Raw genomic sequence first — 8,345 nt, 5'->3', positions numbered from 1 at the left:
ATGGTCATCCATGATGAATTGGATGTAGTCTTTCAAGTATCATTTAAAGGACTTTCTTTTAATCCTCACCAGAATAGTTTAGGAAGAGGGGAATCATTGTTTATGATGGTTTTAGAGCTATGACTTCAGCTTCACATTAGGAAAGACAGAGTGCAAGCAAACAAGCAAGCACAATTTGTTTGTTCATGAAACTCTTTGTGCTTTCCAGATTCATTTGGGTGTGTGCCAGGGGTGAAATCCAGCAGGTTCTGAAAGGTTCTGGAGAACCGGTAACGGAAATTTTGAGTAGTTCAGAGAACCGGCAAGTACCACCTCTGGCTGGCCCCAGAGTGGGGTGGGAATGGAGATTTTGCAGTATCCTTCCCCTGGAGTGGGGTGAGAATGGAGATTTTGCAGTATCCTTCCCCTACCATGCCCACCAAACCACACCATGCCCACCAAGCCATGCCACAGAACCAGTAGTAAAAAAAATTGAATTTCACCACTGCCTAGAAGATAGGTTTCAAGATCCAGGTGGATCTTGACAGACTTGAACACTGGGCCGTATCTAACAAAATGAAATTCAATGTAGAGAAAAGTAAAGTCTTACACTTAGGCAAGAAAAACCAAAAGTACACATATACTCTGGGTGAAACCAGGCTTAATAGCAGTAACTATGAGAGGGATCTTGGAGTCTTAGTGGATAACCAGTTAAATATGAGCAGTATCCTTCCCCTGGAGTGGGGTGGGAATGGAGATTTTGCAGTATCCTTCTCCTGCCAGACCCACCAAGCCACGCCCACCAAGCCACACCATGCCCACCAAGCCACGCCTACAGAACCGGTAGTAAAAAAAATTGGATTTCACCACTGGTGTGTGCACAGTCATCTAAAAGTGGACAAACCTCAGACAAATGAAATAAGACTTGCCATTGTGCACAACCATGTTTACAGATTGCTGTAAGCAGACTTCGTTTTTACACAAGAGAAAACATTAAATAATTTATCTCTCATTATTGTAAATGCAATCTTGAATAACCAAAGTTTTGTTCCCATATTTATCTAACATTCATCTTGAATAATACCTACATTAGTTCTGAAATAGTATGAGGAGCATACCTTTCCTTACCTGCAATAAAAAAAAATATTTTCACTTGCTATTATGGTCTCTGATAAATATCTTGGGTCACGAGTTAAAGCCACAGATTTAAACTGATCCAATGGCTCGGTCTTCAGGCTATCGTTTCAGCATTGTCTCTCCATTCTTGTTTAGGAAATGATTTAAAGGTGTTCTAGATGAAGGCATAATAAAGCCAGATAAGTCCCACCATTGATTAAGCATTTTTGTAGCCAGAGGTTTGCAGTGGTGAACAATTTTGATATATCCCTAAGCCAGGGATATATTATCACTGGAAAGACAAATACTGTTCAGAAATTATAATGTTTTGTTGTCTTGGGCTTGAAGGAATGGTCTATATTATCATGGTTATCTGTGTCATGGTAACCATGTTTTATCATGGTTAATTAATTAAATGCTAAAGCATACCAGAATTAGGAGTTTGAAAGAGAATGGAAATGTGTTCAGAAAATGAGGAAATATTATCAATCTTATTTTTGTGAAAAAAGTGAATGGTTGTGAATTTAGCCAGAGATCTATGGAATGATACTCAATGATTGGTCAGTGAATTAGCTTTGATTGATTGGTAGTTCTCTATGCTATATGAATGGACACTGTGTAATTGAAAACTTTGCATGGTGATGTCATCTTGCACATGTTATGAGATATTGAGTGAACACTGACTGGTTGGCAGTCCTGTCCAAACTCTAGGCTTGCGAACTTAAAAGTGTGCTCAAGACTCCTAATGTCTGAAAAGATCTAAAAATAATAAAAACCACTCAGATTAATCACAGATGCATTTTAAACTGGTTTCAGAATAGTTGGGAGACAGAAAGGCTGATTGTCTGTAAGAGCTCTGAGAGTGAGCCAGAAAGGGAGGATTAAAATGTCTGCTAAACACATACAAGCTTTTATCTTCAGCCAGCTGAAGACACAACAAAAGACAGGACTCAAAAGCAACAGCAACCATGGAGCGGAAAAGTGGAAATAATGCTGTACCTTGATGACATCAGAGCTTGTGATGCAAATAGTTGAAAAGTTTGCATGGTGATGTCATCTTGCACATGTCTTTATTTTGAAGGCATTGTGACTTATTACAGACTCTGCTACTCAAGAGATGCAATCAGATCTAACACTGTTTTTATTCAACAAGCAGTATCAGCCACAATCTTTTAGTGGCCAGAAATAACAATGCAATACAATAATGTTTGTTATCATTAGAGAAGAGCTCATGCAAAATTGTCTATGAGCATTCAGCATCTGATATGGCTTTCCATACAAAACACTAGTTGATATTGAAAGTAGTAAATGCCAATGCATCGTATCTGAATCTGATATCTGAAAAGAAGTTTGTTAATAAGAATGCATTTCTAGCCATACTAAATACCACAAATAACCACAGAAGAATGCAGCAAGTAAGAAAGTAGTTGACTGGTGCACATGCGCACTAGCCAGCTAGTCTTCACACATGCTGGAGCCCCGGAAACCCGAAGACCAGGTGGCTGGCGTGTGCATGTGCACCGGCCAGCTGTTCTTCCGGTTTCCGGGGCTCTGGCATGAGCAAAGATCAGCTGGCTGTATGCGTGTGCTGGAAACCAGAAGAGTAGCTGGTGACGGCGTGCGTGCCCACAGAGAGGGATCTGTGTACCTCTCCTGGCACGCGTGCCATATGTTCACCATCACAGCTATAGATCAAGCAGTTGCTGATGCCAAACATTCTGGCAGGACCAATTTGGATTTTTTAAAAATTGTAGATTTATGGTGGCAGTGACATTCCTGGTAAACCACCTTTTATTTTAAGTTCACTGTAATGATTTAAAGCTTAAAATTTAGCACCAGCACAGAAGAGTGTGGGAAAATTGAATAGTGGAAGAAAATTATAAAAATGATTGGTGGGTAGACAAGTGAATGGTCATGGCAGAGATGCCTCCCTTGGCCTTTGCCCCCAAATATCCTTTAAGCAAGAAGTAGATTTCCAGTGATTTTTCCCTCTCTTGGAAGCTCACTGTCTAACTCTTGCTTTGGCCTTGCCAGGCAGTGAAAGGTCCTATAATAGTAATAGCATAGGATGATGAAACCGACCATGAATCATCGTCATCATCATCATCATCATCATAATCCAAACCTTGGTACTCCTAGAAATAGTTCCATGTGCAAGGGACAATAAAAGAAAATGGTTCGAGCTGTTTAAGAAAACATTAATTTCTTGGGAGTGATGGCAAGAGAGGAATAAAATTCAAGCAAAGGTAACAAGAATTCTGTCCTTCTTCCATTCCTTGTGGCTGGCTTGAAACTAAAAGGCAAAGTCCTCGGCATTCTGCTGAAATGACTGGATTCTGCTTGTAGACTCTGTGCCATGGTCCAATAACCTTTTTCCAGTAGTTTTGCTCTAGACTACAGAAAATGACAAAAAGAAAAGGAAAATCACTAGGAAGCCCTAACCTCGTAACAGAGAGTTTTTGCTAAAAATATACATTCATAATAATATTATTGAGCCGGCATAGATGAAGAAGGCCAGGGAAAGTGTAAGCAATAAGAGAGTGAGCAAGGTCAGTGTTCTTTGCCCGGGGGCTGCACAATCAATAAGAGCTGGTCAATAACTGCTTTATTACTGCACTATACTCGGAGCAAAATCATTTTTAAATTAAGAATATATTTTGCAAAACTGAATTAACAATATTGAATATTTTGCTCTTTGATATGACTTGGCTCCAAACTAGAATTATTAAATATGGAAATGCTTCTTGGCTTAGCTAAGGTGTGTCTATTTCTGTACGTACGTGTTCTTTTCTTTGTTTTATGAATTTGTATGAAATCAACCTTAAGAAAATGATGAACTAACAATGCCACAAAAAATCTCAACACTATAGTAAATGAACTCTATGTTCATTTGGGACTTTGTACTTTCCCCCAAATGGAAATGATATTTGTTGCATATGGTGCAATTATAGCATAATTCAAGGAGATAAGACACCTTTCATAATTCAAGGAGATAAGACACTGTTATGCATTTCCTTTCTCCTGACTTTTTTCAGATGGACAGAAGTCTTTTCACTGTCAGCACTGGAGAGGTAGTTCTGCCCACCAGACTGAAATACAATTGGTTCTTCAATAACCTTCATTGCTGCAATTTGTCTCTGTGGGGTGAGAGAAAGGACAAAGCGTAATGGAAAGGAAACATCATTCCAGTAAGGAGGTTCTATCCATGGATAGCTGGGGCTCACATTGTAATGCCCCTTACGTTCTAATTAAAATCTCACTTCTGCTCATGAATCTGCTATCCATACTCTTTCTGTCTCAGTCCTCCATTGCACTATAATAGATGTCAATTCTGAAGCGAACCTGGCTGGGCCCATTTTGGAGGCTTCAGGGTTGCCACAATGCGAAGAAGGGATAGGGAGGGGAAGCATAGTTAGATGGGGGTTTTGTAGCCAAAACAAAATAGTTTCCTGTGGGAACGAAGGACATTCCAGCAGGTGGCTGGAGAAGGAAGGGTGAAGTAATCAGGCAACCAGCCAGCACCTTGATTGGACAGTGTGACTGATTGTTTGGGAAGAGGGGGGACTTTCACTTTTTAATTAGGTGAAAACTGCAGGAACTTTCAGAGTCGGTTTTCACCAATTTGTGCCAATATGATATCTCCAATAAAACTGTTCTTTGAGGAATCTACCTGCCTCAGAGTTCTGCTTTCTATGGGGCTATTACTTGGAACCCTGATAATAGATAAGAGTACAGATCTAGTTTATGAGGGTAGACAAACCTGGGGCTTCAGGGCCGAACATGGCTGCTGAAATGTTAGCATATGGCAAGTCTTGGTATATGACCATTAAAAAGTTCTACTAAAGTTAATTTCAATGGGAACATTATTAAATATATGGAAAATTATCATGTAAATTTAATAAAGTACCTCCAAATTAAATTAAATTAAATATTAAATGATATTTCAGTTAAATTAAATATTTTGTACTGCTGTCACCCAGCTTGTTCATTCTATGCCAATTTTTGACCTAACAAGCCTGTTCTCAAAAGAAGACCAGATAGAAATCAATCTTGGTCCTTGAACCAAAAAATTGCATAAACCCACATTACAGGATTGTTGCAAGAGTCACAATCAGATGATACATGTAAGGAGTTCCATAGCTGAAAGAGTTGTTGCAATGTTTTTCATTACAAACAACTAAAATAAAGAACATGGCCTTCTCTGTGATGTCACCAGGATTATAAAAGACAATTCTTAAGGACATTCACTTTGGTTTTGCTATATCCTTGTTAAGAAGGATCTTGGGTCAGTGGTGGGTTGCCCCCGGTTCAGACTGGTTCACAAGAACTGGTAGTAAAACCGGTGGGAGGCCCCACCCACCGCCCCAGATGTCGTCATTGGCGATCAGCACATGTGGAGAAGCAAGGCGCGCGAGCAAGCAAAACAATCGCGCACGTGCGATCCCGTTGCAAACCGGTAGTAAAAGTAAGTAGAACCCATCCCTGCCTTGGGTACTTAAAAAACTTTAAGAAGAGCAGGCTAGCAGACATGCAGGTGATATTTATTAAGTTTGTTGTTTACGCTGAACTAACTTGCATATTATATACACAGACTGGGGTTTTAGCACTGTGTTAGCTGTTTTGAAAAAGAGAGTTAAAGATATTCAAATAAATATCTGTCAAATAAGAAGAATTAATTATGGGCAGAAATAATATCTTGGAATCTAGAAAAAAACCCAGCTCCTTTCCTTAGGAAGACCTTTATGTGGTAGAGCCCATACTTTGCTTGAGAAAAATCCAGATTTAATCTACAGCAGCTACAGGAAAAGGCTGGGAAAATGTCCAGTCTGAAACCTTGGAGAGCTCTTGCCAATCAGCACAAATGCTACTGAACTTGGTCTAAGGCAGCTTTCTATGTTCCTATTATGCTGCATCATTCTTTGTATTACAGAATCATCCTATGTCATATAAATCATCTTGGAAAATGCAGCATAATTGACTGGAATCCTCTTGGACAAAGAAAAACCACAGCAGGCTAAAATGGTTCCGGGCTGGGAAGAATACAAAGAAACATTCCCTTTGTTAATTGATTGGCATGTCTGGTGAGGCGGGCCAGCTGAGACATGTCAGAGGAGACTTGATCTGCAAGCCTAAGTAAAATGAAGACACCTGGGAGAGGCTCAAGTGTTGTCTCTGAATAGCAGCCGCTGCATACTTTCCAACATGAAAGGGTGAAGACGGTGGCTGAAAGCAGGCCAGAGGGCAACCCCCCCACCCCATCCTACAGCCTGTCTTCAGCCAACCATTGTTAATAGAAACCATCTGTGTGAGGGTTATTTGTGAACAGAGTGGTTTGCCCCCTGTTGGCTCAGTCAGTTCAGAGGCCTGGATTTATGTGGCAGGAAATGGTATAGACCTAGATTCGGATTCAGTGGTGACTTGCCTCTTAGGATTCTTATCAACCTCAGCCAAGTCTCAACTTCTCCTTCACAGAATTCCCACCTGTTCTTCCATGCTGCTTCTCATCCAGAATGGTGCCATTTTTCTTTTTTGCCTAAAATGTGAAAGAATCATTCCAATCAGTGCAGGCAATTTTGAGTTAAATGGACCAATGGTCTTAGTAAAAAGTTTTATGCATCTTCTATGACCTAAGTCTATCCTCTCAGTCTTTATTATGTAACAATCAGAGAGCTGTTTTCAAATATTTGAAGAGTTAACATGTACTGAAACAGGTGACATACAGTTTTGTTGCTTTGTTGATACAACTCAAAAGTAAATATTTGGAAAAGCTTCCTGATGATACCTGTTTGATAGTGGATCAGTTTGCTTTAGAAGTTGGCAAACTCTTTTTCATGAAAAGTTTTTAAGTAGAAGTTGGGCTGGGACCACTGTTGTTAACTGAGGTTCTGTGTAGTGAATATACTGTATGTATTGATTTGCAGCTGCTAGATTCTTACAAGCATTTGAAGGTTTAACTAGAGATCTATGAAAGATGAAATATACAGTACACAACCAATTCAAAGCAGGTCAAAGAAATAAATGGGTTTCTTCTGGAAGAATTAAATTCATGGAATATGTGGAACGATATTATAACAGAGACATGTATTTGTTTGTTTATTAGATTTGTGTTTCACCCATCTCGTCTAGAGGACTCAGCAAAGGAGGATTCTCATAACAATTAAGAAGTTCTCAAAATAAGAACTCTTGTTTTCATAATATGAACTGGATGTGGAGGCAGCACTCTGGTGGGAAATATCAGGAGTTTTGAGAAGAGAATCAATCTGAGTATGGCCTTGTTTGAAGTTATAAAAGTGCCAATTAACCTTAACCAGTTAAAATTCCGGTCTAGAAATCAGGAGACTGAACTCTAGTCCGATTTTAGACATGAAAGCCAACTGGGTGATTTTGTGCCAGTCACTCTCTCTTAGCCCAATGCACCTCACAGGGTTATTGTTATGAGGAAAATAGGAGGCAGGAATATTATATATGTTTGCCGCCTTGAGTTGACTAAAGATGGCCTCAGGCCAGCAATCGCCACCATACATGCTAGATAGAGTAAAATCATCATCACAATCACTATAATCAGTGGCACAGTCGCCTGTCTATAATACATAATACAAATCCCCACCATCAGTCATCCCCCCCCCACTCATGTATGGTCAGTACAAATTAGCTTAATATTGTTTTATGAGGAGTTTCCTTCCTATACCAGGAATTGGTATAATGACCAGGAGATGGTTTGCATCACCACTTTCCTTTTGAATATAGAAGTCCTGTTGAGTTCCTGGTGGCTCATCTTGTTCTGCTGAGATCAGACTGTCAGCCTCAATTCTAAGCAGCTTTAAATCTTCTGGTACTCCCACTGCAAGTGTCAGTTAGCGCCTCACTATACCAACTGTTGATCTGCTTTGAATATAACCAGCTAGGACAGAATTGAGTGGCAGATGAAACCTGCCGCTCATAATCCTGAAGTGGAGTCAGCAGTGTTCTGCACTGGGGCTATTGGTAATTGAAGCATCTATGGAAGTACACTATTCTACCAGCAACAAAACCAAGGGAAGTGCAAAAGGCAATCACGCATATTAATACTGAAATGGGGAAAGCTACAAAGAGGCTTAAGTGTGTCATATTAGAGGTACTGTTTTTTTAAAAACTAGATTGTGGCCTGTTGCTAACATAATGGGTATTTTTCTAGCAAATAATGTTTACTTGTTAGCAAGTGCCCATAATGATGGCAGCTGGCCAGCTAGCTCAATGGACTAGGCTGTCTG

At 39.8% G+C, this 8,345-nt stretch overlaps 1 long non-coding RNA gene across 1 annotated transcript; it reads right to left on the bottom strand.

Moving 5' to 3' along the window:
* Window positions 1-3,276: 3,276 nt before the first annotated feature.
* LOC148116939 (uncharacterized) lies at window positions 3,277-7,040 on the bottom strand. The gene is made up of 4 exons (XR_015733960.1): window positions 6,723-7,040; window positions 6,518-6,628; window positions 4,070-4,232; window positions 3,277-3,489 (listed from the first exon to the last, which is right to left on the bottom strand). It is a non-coding gene; the product is annotated as an uncharacterized LOC148116939 (long non-coding RNA).
* Window positions 7,041-8,345: the final 1,305 nt, after the last annotated feature.

This window comes from Pantherophis guttatus, chromosome 1, assembly GCF_059756535.1.
Source record: "Pantherophis guttatus breed Tessera chromosome 1, ASM5975653v1, whole genome shotgun sequence".
NCBI classification, from domain to species: domain Eukaryota; kingdom Metazoa; phylum Chordata; class Lepidosauria; order Squamata; family Colubridae; genus Pantherophis; species Pantherophis guttatus.
The sequence above is the reverse complement of the archived record's forward strand: the minus strand, read 5'-3'. Positions and strand labels throughout refer to the sequence as shown.